This window comes from Puma concolor, chromosome D3 (genome assembly GCF_028749965.1).
Source record: "Puma concolor isolate L17-30 chromosome D3, mPumCon1.1.hap2, whole genome shotgun sequence".
Taxonomy (NCBI): domain Eukaryota; kingdom Metazoa; phylum Chordata; class Mammalia; order Carnivora; family Felidae; genus Puma; species Puma concolor.
The window spans coordinates 21,041,252-21,055,886 of record NC_141678.1 but is presented as its reverse complement, the minus strand read 5'-3'; the positions used below and the strand labels follow the sequence as shown (position 1 = coordinate 21,055,886).

Below are 14,635 nucleotides of genomic sequence, written 5' to 3'. Positions count from 1 at the left end.
CAGAAAATAAATGTCTGAGATTTTATTCCCTCCATGCACTTAATTTTTTTCATAGTATAACATGCTGTGAACACAGCAACTGCAAAATGATATACATGACGATGAGGTCTTTGGGGTGATAGTGGGTTTCGTGGCATCCGGAGCTGACAACCATGAAAGAATTCATGAAGACATCTTTGGTGCAAAAGACATCTTTTATTGAAGCACAAGGACAGGACCCGTAGGCAGAAAGAGCTGCCTGGGAACCATGAGGAGAGATTGGTTATATATTGTGGGGTTGGGGTGTGGTAGGGTCTCCTCCCTAAGGAAAGGAAAAAAAAAAAAACCTTCAAAGCAACCTGGCTATCCCCTTACATGACAACATCCCTCATGACCTTATAACATGAGACCACTTAATCAGACCGCATGTTTGTGTGTTACCATATATGGGAGACAAAGAAGTAAAAAATAAATAAAGAAACTACGCCATGTGGCCACGTGGCGGTCGGGGCTCAGTTCTTTGGGTACAAACCCACCTGAGTGGTGGCGGCAGGAATAAAGTTGCTTCCTGGAAAGAAAAGCCTCATAAGACTCTCGGTGCGAGAATCCTGCCACAGGGGAGGTCAAGTCCAAGGGAAGTTTTTAGTGAGATTTTCATAGCTAAAGAAGACTCACAGGATACTAGAGGCCTAGCTATTGTAGGGCTAAGGTTGTCTTCCCTCTAGCAAAGCATTAGTTCCTGCAGAAACTTTTTACTCTGCCGGCCTCAAGTATTTGTCTATGGGCTGCAGGTTATAAGGAAATTTAGTTCTATCTGCCATTTCCTTCTGCCTTTGTTTCCCACATTACTATGAAGGGGTGATGGAGACTTAGATCTTGCAGGACTATGAGCTCTTATCAGTTAAGCTTTGGTTTTTCCCCTTTCCTTTGTTCTTGGGCATCAAGGAGTGCCTGAGGAATATCACACATATCCCACCTGGGGGTGGGGGAAGGTGTTGGGGGGAGGTGTTTACAGCCTATCAGCTTGCCTTATGCTCCCTCATCACATGATCTTCTGTCAACAATACCAATTAGTGCAACTATTTATTTTGCACTGAAATGGAGGACTGAAACACAATGCAGTTTATGTGACAGTGGGTAAAAACTCTTATTTTAATACATAATACATGGGAAACTAACAATGAATGTATAACCTAAATCACATACCGATGAAGTGATACAATGTTTGCACTATTTTCTCTGGAGTGAAAACACCTTAAGTTTACATGGATGAAAATTCTTGGACCTCCCAAAGATGGGAGTTCCTCCCGGGAGTGAGACACTAAAATAATCGGATACAGTGTACTGAAATCACCATATCTAGAAATCAGACCACAGATGTATGAATAGACAGGAACCTGATTAGTTACAGAAACCAGGTTGGGCTCTCAGGATTTAAGGCCTTGGTGAGGTGTGTACTCTGCAACCAGCAGGGGGCACTGTGGTATGGCCCTGTGGTCCCCAGTCAACTGCTTACTGAGGATGATTCACTCACAGGAGCCCAGGCCTGTGTGTTGGGCACTCTGCTCCCATAGTTGTGTCCTCCCTGTCCTGACAGACTCTCCTGGGCAGGGACCCGTGTGTTGTCTCAGCAGGTGCTTCCTCCCGGAGCTCTGCCCAGTAGTGAAGCCAACCCCATCTTCCTCAGTGTGTGATGTGGGCTGAGCTTTAGCACAAGGGCTCAGGGAGGGGCTGGGCAGTCACTGGATGGAACTTATTTGCATGCACAGCCCCTTCTGTGGCAGAAAGTGGAGGAGAAAAGGAGGCCTGGGGCAGCTCAACCCACTGTGGCAACCATAGGCTGGGTGTCCATGGCCTGGACTCCAGTCCTCCTCTTGCTCCTCTGTCAGGGCACAGGTGGAGACAGGCTTTGGGGACACAGGGAAGCCTTCTAGCTTGTGTGAGCAGTACAGCCACAAGTTTTGTGGAAATTTCCACTGTTTCTCACACCATCACCCATGAGTGTCTGTGTCTGCAGGTTCCCTGACCCAGCTTGTAATGACTCAGCCACCCTCCATGTCTGCAAACCTGGGATCATCAGCCAGACTCACGTGCACCCTGAGCAGTGGCTTCAGTGTTGGCAGCTATTCTATAACTTGGTTCCAGCAGAAGCCAGGGAGCCCTCCCTGGTATCTCCTGTAGTTCTTCTCAGACTCAAATAAATACCAGGGCTCTGAGGTCCCCAGCCAATTCTCTGGATCCAAAGATGCCTTGGCCAATGCAGGAATTCTGCTCATCTCTGGGCTGCAGCCTGAGGACGAGACTATTACTGTGCTGCAGCTCGTGACAGTGGGAGCAGCTACCGTTACTCACAGTGGCTCAGACAATGAGGAAGTGAGACAAAAACTCTTGATCCCACAGACCTTGTCTTTGAGCCTCAAAGCTTACACTGGCTTCAGGCCAGTGGGGAAATGACACACAAGTCTGAGCTTCCTCCATTCTCACCCAGCACTATGGGGACCTCACAGAGCACCATGTCACTGGGAGCATGAAGAGACAAGGTCTGGAAGAGACAAGGACTGTCCACCTGACAGTCACATGGACTATCCACAATAATAAGAAATGGTAACGTAAGGAAAAATTGCTGGACCTGCAGAATTAACAAGTGTACATGGGTACACATGAGCAGTATCCCCATCTGTGTGTCCCCGTGGCACCCCTTACTGCTCTTCCATGTACCATGTGCAATGTGTGACTGCAGAAGATACGGTTGGAGCTCTAGGGATCGTTGACAGAGATTATGTTTTGAAATAAGTCATAGTTTTCCACTGAGAGAAGATCTCATGTATGAGAATGTCACTGCTCCAATAATGGACCTAGAATGGCCCTTTCTCAATCTCTTGGGTTATAACATGAGTATAACTACTGTCAGAAAGATCATTGTGTTTGGTGTGCTGAGAGGTATCATAGTGGCTGGAGTATGTGTGCACTGTGGCCAGCTGAGGAACAATGTACATGTTATGCCCAGAATTCGTGATCCCCAAAGACCACTAGAGAGCCGAGTCCGATGCAAAAGCAAAAGAGCCTTTATTCGAGCTAGCTCGAGCTCAATCCCCTACCTGCACCGATGCAGCGGTGAGATACCGAGAGAGAGCGAGTTTCAAAAGGACAAAAGTTTTATTGGGGCCTAGGGGCAGTTGGTGAGGTAATGGCTATGGCCTCAGCCGATTGGCTGGGGAAGGGTCCGAGTCCTGTTAGGCAGGTGGGGGGGGGGGTTACTCAAGGGGAGGAGGTGTGGTCAAGGTGAAGGACACAGAACAAGATGGAGTCGGCCGGCATAGGCCCGCCCTTTCATACACAGGGGCCTGCAGAGCTGTAGGGTGCTAGGCAGACAGCTAATAAATCACTGAGCTGCCTGGAGGGGTCTTGAGCAAACTGTGTCCTCACTGTTGTAAGACTTGCCCTCACCTGGGATCCCCCATGGCCCTGTGATGTGAGCTCCGGGGTTGGGCTCCCTTAGTACATTGTTTCAGACGTGGGCTGTCTATTCTCTTTTCTCTAAGGGGTCTGATAGTACTGGAGTTGACAGACAAGGCAGAATGCATTTCCAAGGAGAAAGTGGGATCTTAGGAAAGTCTACCCAGAGAATAAGAGCTTGTAGGCAGAATCCCCACAATGGAACCTCAGGAGACTGAGCTCTGTGGAATCTTCATAATGTCCTGGAATTTCTCCTTCAGTCTGTTATGTAGTGATTCTTTGCCAGATTTTAGGAGAAGGAGATCCTGAGGTAACACAGGATCTGCCGTCTCCTCAATGCATCAAGAAACAGATGCAGTGGCACAAGACTCACAACCCATGTCTCAGTGTACTAGTTACACCGACAAAGGTCCACAATTTTTTCCCTGGAAGTCTCAGAAATGTGAGACAGAAGCCCCATAAATGTGATGATTGACATCACTTAGATGCAGCCTGAGTGGGAGATAGATGATCACTTTGGATCTGGGGGCCCCTCTTCACACCTTCCATAGTACTCTTCACCCCAGGGCAAGTGGGCCAAGACCTCTTCTCTGCTGCCCTTGTTCCACTTGTCATGCCTCTGTCACTAAGTGTCACCAGTACTAGGCACATTTAATGATTAATTACTCATTGGGGAGATCTCTGCATTAACTTCCTCCCTGACTGACCTATCTGAGGCTACAATATCCATTTGGATCTTAAGTATGACCACTTGTTGTTTCCCCTTAAAGATAACTCGTGACCATTGATTTTACTTCTTTTAATTGCATTTTCTAATACTTGTAGAGTAATGTTGAATGATAACAGAAGTAATGATCACCTTTGCCTCTTCCTGAACTTTGTGGGAATGATCCTGTTCACTACTCCATGAACTCAGATGCTGACCTCAGGACTACATCACAAGTATGAGACACAGAGTGTGTATTACCACATTATAAATGTATCTGTTTGAATTTTTCTGTGGTTTTTATTAAGATTTAGTGTTAAATTTTCTCAAGGGCTCTTTCAAGACCAGTTGGGACAATAGAGCATATCTTTTGATATAATAATATGGTGTGGAATATTAAAATATTTCTCAATATGGAACCTGACTTATATCTTTGGAATTAGTCACACTGGTAATGGTGTGTCAATTTATTATTATGGTATGACTGAAACAGGGTGATGTCGAAAAAAACCACCAGATGCTGAATAGAAGTGAGGCAAGATTTTATTCACGTCTGGGCCAAACCTGATCTCCTGTTCTTAAGGAGAAAAGTGAAGAGAATGGCCCCGAACAAAGGTATCAGTGAGCTTATAGGGATTTTAGCAAGTCAGAATACGTCATTATTTAGAATTAACCAATTACAATTTACAACATTTCATGGTAGCCAATTATACTGTGACACACAGACATTAGTTTTGGCAGGAACCTATCAATTTAAAGGTCTTTACCCTAAGAGGGTTTAAAATGACCAATCATAGTTAGACACCTAAGATGCCATGGGGCAGCGAGTACATGATGATATGCCCCGATTCGAGAGACCCCCCGAAAACAAACCACTAGAGTCCAGAGCCAAAGCCAAGTGGCAAGGGTCGTTTATTGCAGGTTCGAACCTGGTCCTCCGCGCACTCGTTGCCGGTGACGCAAGAGGCCCCGAGCAAGGATCTTACAGCTTCTTTTATAGACAGGCACAAACAAGTTAGGGATTTTTTTTGAGGTTACAGAGTTGTTATAGGCTGACATTTAAATTTGAACGCTCAGCAGAACTTGATTGGTTCCCGCCTTTATTTCAAACCATTCAGCAGAACTTGATTGGTTCCCACCTTTATGTCAGACTACCGGGCACGCCCTGGCTGGTTTCGGGAACGGCGGGGGAAGGGAAAGATTTTTCTTTGCAGTTGTGAGTACACCTGGTAACTTTTCTCTTAGCCTCTCAGTGACTTTTTACATGTTGGTCTTGCCTGGGCCAGATCTTGGTAGAAGGGGTGGCGGAGCGTTTTGCATCCTAAGTTATCTATTTAGCAAGCAGGCGAGGTCACAGAAGTGAGATAGGGCGGTTAGTAATTTCTGATAACCCTAATAAGGGAACTACATAAGCCTTTTATCTCAATTATTCATGAAAGGTGAGTTTAAGCCAAACTTATATACAATAAGCTTTCTGATATCTTATAAGTTGACCTATTACAATGACAATATCTTTTAATATTTTATTTATAATATTTATAACAATATTTAATGTTATTGGTCTGTAATTTTCCATTTCATGAAATTTATTTGGAAGGTGGATTTATCACTGTTATAGCTCTTTTGTTTATTTTTGTTACAGCCTTTTTATTTATTTATATATTTATTTATTTAATTTTTTTAATATGAAATTTATTGTCAAATTGGTTTCCATACAACACCCAGTGCTCATCCCAACAGGTGCCCTCCTCAATGCCCATCACCCATTTTCCCCTCCCCCCCACTCCCCATCAACCCTCAGTTTATTCTCCGTATTTAAGAGTCTCTTATAGTTTGCCTCCTTCCCTCCCTGTAACTTTTCCCCCCTTCTCCTCCCCCCCGGTCTTCTGTTGAGTTTTGCGGGATCCACATATGAGTGAAAACATATGGTATCTGTATTTCTCTGCCTGACTTATTTCACTTAACATAACACTCTCCAGTTCCATCCATGTTGCTACAAAAGGCCAGATTTCATTCTTTCTCATTGCCAAGTAGTATTCCAGTGTTACAGCCTTTTTTAAACAACTAAGAAATAATCCATCCTTCTAGATATTATGGAAAAATATGAAGTAAATAAAGTGGAGCCATCTGTTCTGAAGTTTTGTTAGATGTTTCCTGTGAAAATGTCCAAATCTTCTGCCTTCAGGGGAAGTGGTTGATAATAACATTTTCCACTTTCATTTTAAAATTGATCTGTTTACTCCATTTATTTCTAGTAGAGCCATTTTTTAATCTCTTAGGAAATTATGTATTATATCTCTTTTCAATAGGAGTTCTCTTAGGATATTTTCATTTTTCCACTTAATACCGGAAAGGTGTGTTGTGGGACTTCCCTGTGGTCCCTACTCAGCTGCTCAATGAGGACCACTCAGTCAAAGGAGCTTCCCAGGGCTTCCTGATGGGGACTCAGCAGCTGTGTCCCCTCTGGCCTGGCACAGTCCCCTGAGCAGGGACCTTTATGTTGTCTCAGCAGGTGTTCCCCCCAGGGCTCTCCTTAGGGCTGAAGCCAACCTCAATCTTCCTGAATGTGTGGTGTAAGCTGAGCTCCAGGACCTGGGGTCAGGGAGGGGCTGGGCAGTCACTGGATAGAACTCATTTGCATGGACAGCCCCTCCTGTGACAGAGGGTGGAGGAGAAAAAGAGGCCTGGGTCAGCCTAGACCACTGTGGGGACCTGGGGCTGCATCACTATGGCTTAGATTCCTATCTTCCTTCTGCTCCTGTCTCACTGCACAGGTAGGGACAGTTCTCTGGGACCCAGGGAAGACTTCTCGAATAAATTAGTCCCTCTGGATCAGAGCCTGGGAAACTTTATCCTGGTCCCTGATCCATCATTCATGAGTGTCTGTGTTTGCAGTTTCCCTGTCCCAGCTTGTGCTGACCCAGCCTCCTTCCCTCTCTGCATCTCTGGGGGCAACTGTCAGACTTACCTGCACCCTGAGCAGTGGATTCAATGTCGGCAGCTACTACATAAATTGGTACCAACAGAAGCCCGGGAGCCCTCCTCAGTATCTCCTGTACTACTACTCAGACTCAAATAAGCACCAGGGCTCTGGGGTCCCTAGCTGCTTCTCTGGATCCAGAGATGCCTTGGCCAATGCAGGGCATCTCTGGGCTGCAACCTGAGGGCAAGACTGACTATTACTGTCTGACTGGATATAATTATGCTTCTCACAGTGACACAGGCAGATGAGGAAGTGAGACAAAAGGCCTTGGTCCCACAGACCTTATCTCTGAGTCTCTTTTCAGTGAGAAATTTATGTGGAGACACATTTGGGGGGCACTGTTCTGCAGAAAGATCTGTTATTAAACTGGGGAAAGAGAGACATGCATGTTTGAATGTAACGTGAGACAGCACAGGGCATCCCAGGAAGACAGGGACAGATGACCTATCAGAGTTCAACTGCACATGCCCCTGGGGTCTGGAGAAGATGAACAGGAGTAAATACTGCGTCTGAAACTAAACATGCCACCCATCAAACATTCATCCACACATCAGTTCCATCATCTTATGCCATAAAGTGTAACCTTGTGTCAGTACTGATGTACCCACAGCTGATTGACAATGACCCTGGTCATAGACACAGTCCCCTCTCTCTGAACAAACTACACGTAATCTTGGACCAGATCATACACTCTCTCTGACCCCCCCCCCCACACTCCCTCCTTTTCTCCCCTCTGCCCCGAGTCCCTCAGGCTTCAATCTCTCCCTCTGGCTCTTCAGGTCTGACCTCCGTATCCACTATCCACATGAGGATTTAGAGAAAACTGGAAGTGATCTTGCTGCAGTTTGCAGTCTCCAATGTCCATCTCTAGGGAGGAGAATGAGCAGAAAATAGAGCTGTATGAAACCCCTCACATTCTCCTTCCTGCTCTCACTCTCAGGCTCCATTTTTTTGTTCCCAACATGCCTTGTCATTCTTCTTAATATGAAAGTAAAGTTATTACATTTTTCTAAAAACGATATGTTCAACTAACTTTCAGGTATTTGCACATGGAACTTATTGATTTTTACCCACTTCAGAATTAACGGATGCCCCTCCCATGGGGGGCCTTGGAGGAATACACAGACAAAGGATCACCTGCATATTTTAAGATATGTCATTGTTTTTCTTATGCTCCAGATACTGATTTCTAAGAATTCTCTGTATAGTAGATGCAGTGCAGAAACATTTTTTCGACAGCACATAAAGTTCCAGGTTGTAGTGGTTTTGTTTTCACAAGACATGTCAGCACTGTGTTCTTCTCATTCCCTGTTCTCACCTGGGGACACAGGGAACTGTGGTGCTGGCTGTGCTGTGGTGGCAGGAAGGAGGTGCTGAACCCTGCCTTATGCTTCCTGACACCTGAAGATCCCAGAGCTGTCGCTCTTGTGTCTGCAGAGATAAAACCCTCCCAACTCAACAAGACCTGGACTTCTGATTCAGTGAATTAACAGGTCTGTTCTCAAATGAGTTTTCCTGGCCTACATAATTCTTTTCGCCGTAAAAATCTTAACATGCTTACCTTTAGGTTCAGGATCCAGGACCCTGGGTGTTATTAAAGAGAATCAGCTTCATGGGTAGATTTTCCAGAGAACCATTCCTCAGGGTGTTTACATGCCATATGAGGGACAGGGGGCCTCCTAGCCTCATTTGGGACACACACACACACACACACACACACACACACACTCTCCTCTCTCTGAGTGAATACCGTTCTGGACTCTGCAGGTTCTAGGCTTGTCTGTTCCTCCACAAGTAAGGGTCGGCCTGTGCTCACTCACTGTCCTCAGTGTCACAAATTCCAAAAGGCAGAATCTGCATCAGCAGGAAACAACTGGTGACATCGAGTGTAACTGGGGTCCTGTCACAGGGCGACCAGGACGTGTTCTGAACATCTGCTCTCCTGGGACAAGGCTGATGCTCAGGAATCCCAGGTGGAGTTTCTGGACTCCAGTCAGTGCCTGAAGCTGATCAATACACTGATTCTGGGACAGCAGACCCAGTGCTGTTCCCATGGAGGTCAAGGCCCACTGGGACACGAGATGCAACCTCCCTGTGCTGTCAGGGCTGGTTGTCACTCACTCAGTCTCCCCAGTGACACCTCCTGTCAGGCTGGACATCTGGGAAAAGTCTTCAGTTCCAACCCAGGGTCACAGTGCCTGTGACCTCAGGGACACAGTCCCCCTTACCTTCACCTCTCCTCCACTCACATGTGGGACCTTTGACAGAAATGTCTGGTGTAGATGACCTTGGGTAACAGGAATTCATTCCTCTACTCATGGATGGATGAATGGACAATTGCTCTATCCTGAACATGCTGGTCACAAGGCACAGGGACTAGGGCTCTGCCTACCCCAGAGAAGAGTCTGACCCCAAATCCCTCCATCCTGGAAGCTCTGGGTTTGGTAATTCCATCGCTGAGATGGCTGTGAAGTCCTCAGGAACAGGCCCCTCAGGGGGTTTCATTGGGCAAAGTGGTGGGCTTTCCTTCCTGGAGGAACAGACCCTGGATCCAAAACTTATAAGTAAAAAGAATAAATAAATAAATAAATAAATAAATAAATAAGAAGAAATCAAGCCATTTTAGTAAAAGTACATGAATTCCTACTGGAACAAGAAAAGAAGACATTCTTTCCATTGTGGTCCCACCCATGTTATTCGTCACAATTTCCATTCATGTTCTTTCTGCCGTATACACAGGTGTGGGAAAAGTGTATTAGTGACTGTACCTGCATATTCACAATGATATGAACATTGAGATTAAATCAATTTTGAGTTAAATTCTATAAAAATAATATACACATATTTGATGTGCACGGTTGGCTAAGTGGTGACTAACATACATTCTGTCAGAGTATCTGCTACTTTCACTCCATCTCACCTGGAATTTTCAGACAGTGGATCCTTTGGCACTGAGGTCAGTGCCACACACAGCCTCACCTGGCAGGGCTCCTGCAGACTCTGTCTGTGTGTTGGGAGAACAGATCCTAGGAGGGATTCACTGCCCACAGTGTGTGGAGAACTGTTTCAACCTGATGGAAATACTGAGAGACAACAAAGATTGTCAGGGTGTAACCCCTCTAGGAATGCACATGAAGGCTTCTACTAACAACCTGAAAAGAAGAGCTCCTGATCTCCACAGTGCTGTGGGAATCTCAGAGGAAGGAGGGCTCTGGAAACCTGGAAGTAATCACATAAGAGGAAAGACCTAGCATCTTGTGCAGAAAGGGTCATGTGTCCATGGGGACCCATCACTTCTCTGCAGTTGATCCTGATCTAAGAAGAGTTTGTGTAAGAGACACATGGACTGGCCCTAAGGTATGAGACAGTGGACAGAGGGAAGGCAGGAACTGTGTCTGGCTCTGGTTACCACATCACACAATGGTGTGTCTGAGCCTGGACACAGGGGGCAACCAGGGCATGTTTCTGAGGTGCCAAAGGTGATCAGAGCTAGGACTTACCACCTGGCACTGCCTGTGTCTTTCTCAAGACTCACAGCTGTAACCTCTCCACCCTCTGGCCCCACACAGCCCCTCCCCTGCCCACCTCCGTGACACCTTCAGACAGGGGGACCCAGGACCAGTGAGGGTCCAGAGAGCTGGGGTATCATTTGCATGGATGGGCCCTCCCTATCTCAGAGGACGAAGAAGGGACAGATTAGGGGAGTTCTGCTCAGCTGGGAGCCACAGAAGGCAGGATCAGTGATGGTGTCCACCATGGCCTGGTCCCCTCTCCTCTTCACCCTCCTCACTCACTGCACAGGTGACTGGATATGGGCACAGGGGAAGGGGTTCTGGGAGGACAGGTGGGGCCCCACATCCTCCTCTTGCCTCTAGACCCTGGCATCATGTTCTCTGTGTCTCTCCCCCTTTCAGGATCCTGGGCCCAGTCTGTGCTGACTCAGCCTCCCTTGGTGTCTGGGGCTCTGGGGCAGACCGTCACTATTTCATGCACTGTCAGCGACTCCAGTTTTTGGGGTGGTGAATTTATACACTGGTACCAGCAACTCCCAGGAGCGGCCCAGAAACTTCTCATCTATGGTAACAACAATGGTCCTTCTGGGGTCCCCAGTCGATTTTCTGGCTCCAAGTCTGGCAACTCCCACTCTCTGACCATCACTGGGCTCCAGCCTGAAGATGAGGCTGATTATTACTGCCAATACTTTGATGACAGAGTCATTACACAATGCTGCAGGCCTGTGGGGAAGTGAGACAAAATCCTGTTGTCCCGACAGCGATGGACTTCCTGTGAGCAGCCCCAAATCTTCAGCCGACTCAACTGTTCCCTTCATTTGTTTTGCCTGAACTGTGGTCTAAGAGCCATCTCAGGGTACTTTATGCACAAAATCTTATCACTTTTTAAAAATTCTGCCCCCTAAGCCTGTCTCTGGCAGCAGTAGATCGTGTGATTCTTCTCAAATCCAGCTGAAATACCTGGGTGTCAGTGGAAGGCTGCCCAGGGGACAGAGTCCATGGTGAGTCAGAGAAGAACCAGGGACACAGAATCCAGCCATATCTGGGTCAGGACACACCCACAGTGTACTGTATGTGTCCTGATACTAACAGCTCCCATGAAGGGGACCCCAAATCTTCATCTATTGTGATGATTAGACCCTCTGAAGACCCTGATCTGTCCTCTGGCTCCATGTTTAGCAACTCTGGCTCCATGACCATCACTGGGCTGAGAACTGAGGATGAGGCTGCTCCTTACTGACCATCTTGTGACAGCATCTCAGGGCTCACACAGAGCCCCAGGCTCATGGGAACTAAGGTCAAACCCCTTTGTCATCTGCTGGGAGGCAGAGGCCCCACCAGCTGCTGGGCCTCATCTTAAGGCTTCTGCTTCTGCTGCTCCTGTTGCTGCCACCATGGGCCCAGGTCCCTCCGGGGGCATCACCTGGGAGTGAAGGCTTCTCCTTCCCTTCTGTTCCCAACGTCACTCACAGCATCCCCTTCCTAGACAAAAGATCTCAAAGGACACAGAAATGCCATCTCTCCCATAAGGTTGGGAGACAGAATCTCTTTGCACTGAAGTTCATGGATTCTGGGTGGCAGGTCCAACTGTGCTCAATTCCCACCCTAATGCTGAGGAATCCTGCATCTCAGTCCTTGGTCATTTACCTACCTCTAGAAGATTCCAGAGCTGTGGCATCCTCTCTTTAGTTCTCAATGTTGTTTGTGCTCCTTGGGGAGATTTCTTCTGCCACTGCTGCACCAGCCCTGGAGTATCTATCACTGAATTGTATCTTTGATTCTTTTGGAAGGACTACATGTCCACTCCCATCAAAGCTAAGATCCATTTAGCAAGTGACTTTTCTTGTCTAATTGCATGGTCTAATACTTGCAGAAGGAGGCTGAGTAATAATGGAGTTAAAGGTCACATTTGCCTGTTTCTGATCTTGTGGAATATTCTTGCCCTGCACCCCATTAGCTAAGGTGCTGGCTGTGACAGTAACTACATTTGTGTGGGAAAGAATGTGTCACCATACTGCAAATGTATTTGACTATTTCTATTTATGTGTTTTTTTAAATAAGAGATTCATTTTAGATTGGTAAAGTCTCCTCCAAATTCTACTGAGGAAATAAAATTGTATCTACTCATCTATTAATATAATGTCTCTATTAAAAGATCTATCAATATTGAACCCAACTGTATATCTGGAATAAATCACATATGACCCTGGTATATCCATATATTAATGTAATACTGGAATCTCTTTGTTGGTATTTAATTTAGAATATTTACATCAATATTTCATTATATTAGTCTGTAATTTTCTTTGTATTTTATTTATCAAGTGTAGTTTTTACTATTATACATGCTTTCTACCAAATTTCATTTTCCTAGCTTTTCAATGTTTTGAAAAAATATATACTATGAAGCCAAGAAATGGAATCACCTGATCTCAGAAGGCCTGTTTGTTTTTTCTGTGAAACTAACTGGAGCTTATGTCATTTTGTAGAATAGCTCCACAATAATGTTTCACTTTTTTCCCTCAGAAATTGATCTGATTATCCATTGTTTTCTGGTAGAATTTTTTTTATATTGCTAGGAAATTTTCCTTTTTATCTATTTTTTTTTCAACGTTTATTTATTTTTGGGACAGAGAGAGAGACAGAGCATGAACGGGGGAGGGGCAGAGAGAGAGGGAGACACAGAATCGGAAACAGGCTCCAGGCTCCGAGCCATCAGCCCAGAGCCTGACGCGGGGCTCGAACTCACGGACCGCGAGATCGTGACCTGGCTGAAGTCGGACGCTTAACCGACTGCGCCACCCAGGCGCCCCCTTTTTATCTATTATTAATAGGTGTTAACAGTAAGATTCTTTTTTCATTTTGTCATTTCTTATTTTGTATGTATATACATTATCCATTTTCATTCAAAAGTTTATAATTGCTTGAACTACTCTGTCATTTACAAACAAGATTTTGATGTGCCAATTAGATACAGTTCTTCTATGATCCCCCCCCCCCCCCGCCTTTTTTAAGTGAGCATCACACTCAGCACAGAGCCCAGTGTGGGGCTTGAACTCACAATCCTGAGATCAAGACCTGAACTGAGATCAAGAGTCAGATACTTAAGTGACTAAGACACCCAGGTGTTCCAATGATCTCTTTGTTGTACTGTTTCATTTATTATGATGGGAAGTTGGTTTCTTATTTGTCTTTTGCATTTCCTCATGTCTGCTAGAAATTTAAATTGTTCCTCTTTTTTTTTCTTTGCTATATGATTTTCACAGAGCTCTTACTCTCTTTTTTATTGAATAGACTTTAATTTTAAGAGAAGTTTTAGATTTATAGTGAATTTGAGTGCAACTTGCAGAGATTTTCCAAAATTCATGACAAACAATGTTCTTTTGTTGTCACTGAAAGGGCACTTTCCCAACAACTTCTGAGATTCTACTCAGTCTCAAGTAACCAGAGGGTTCTTGGATCCTAAGTGTTTCTGAAGGACCAAAGATGCCTTGATGAACTCGGGATATTTGCTAAATTGTGGCCTTCGTGTTGGACCTGAAAATGGCCAATACTCTCAGATACGGGTTGACAGCGTTACCTCACACATTGAGCTCCAGGTCAGTGCGAAGGGGAGGCAAATCCCTCTGCTTGTGATGCCTGGGCTGTCACTAGGTCTTACTTGCTTGTGACAAAAGCCAGCATCATGTGATAACACCAGCTATTGGTGCCCCACATGCAGATGCCACTTAGAGAATTTCTGCCGTATCGCTAATAGGATAGTAGAGACTTTTCATCTCTACGTGGCAACAGTTATCATGTTCAGGACATAAAATCACAACAGGGTAACAACATGAGATAATTTGGACTTTTAGCTGGCACAGATTTATTCACCAAAATGATTCTGCATGGCCAATTATAGTTAAGAAGTGTTAATCAGGAATTCTGTAGTAAATGTCCTACAAACCCAAAATATAATAATTTTTTGAATATTTAACAAAAATATAATTCATGAATTTG

The 14,635-nt window shown here is 45.4% G+C and overlaps 1 pseudogene; it reads left to right on the top strand.

Annotated features, from left to right (window-relative positions):
• The first annotated feature begins 10,879 nt into the window (after positions 1-10,879).
• Positions 10,880-11,373, top strand: LOC112870428 (immunoglobulin lambda variable 1-40 pseudogene; annotated as a pseudogene).
• The last annotated feature ends 3,262 nt before the right edge of the window (positions 11,374-14,635 follow it).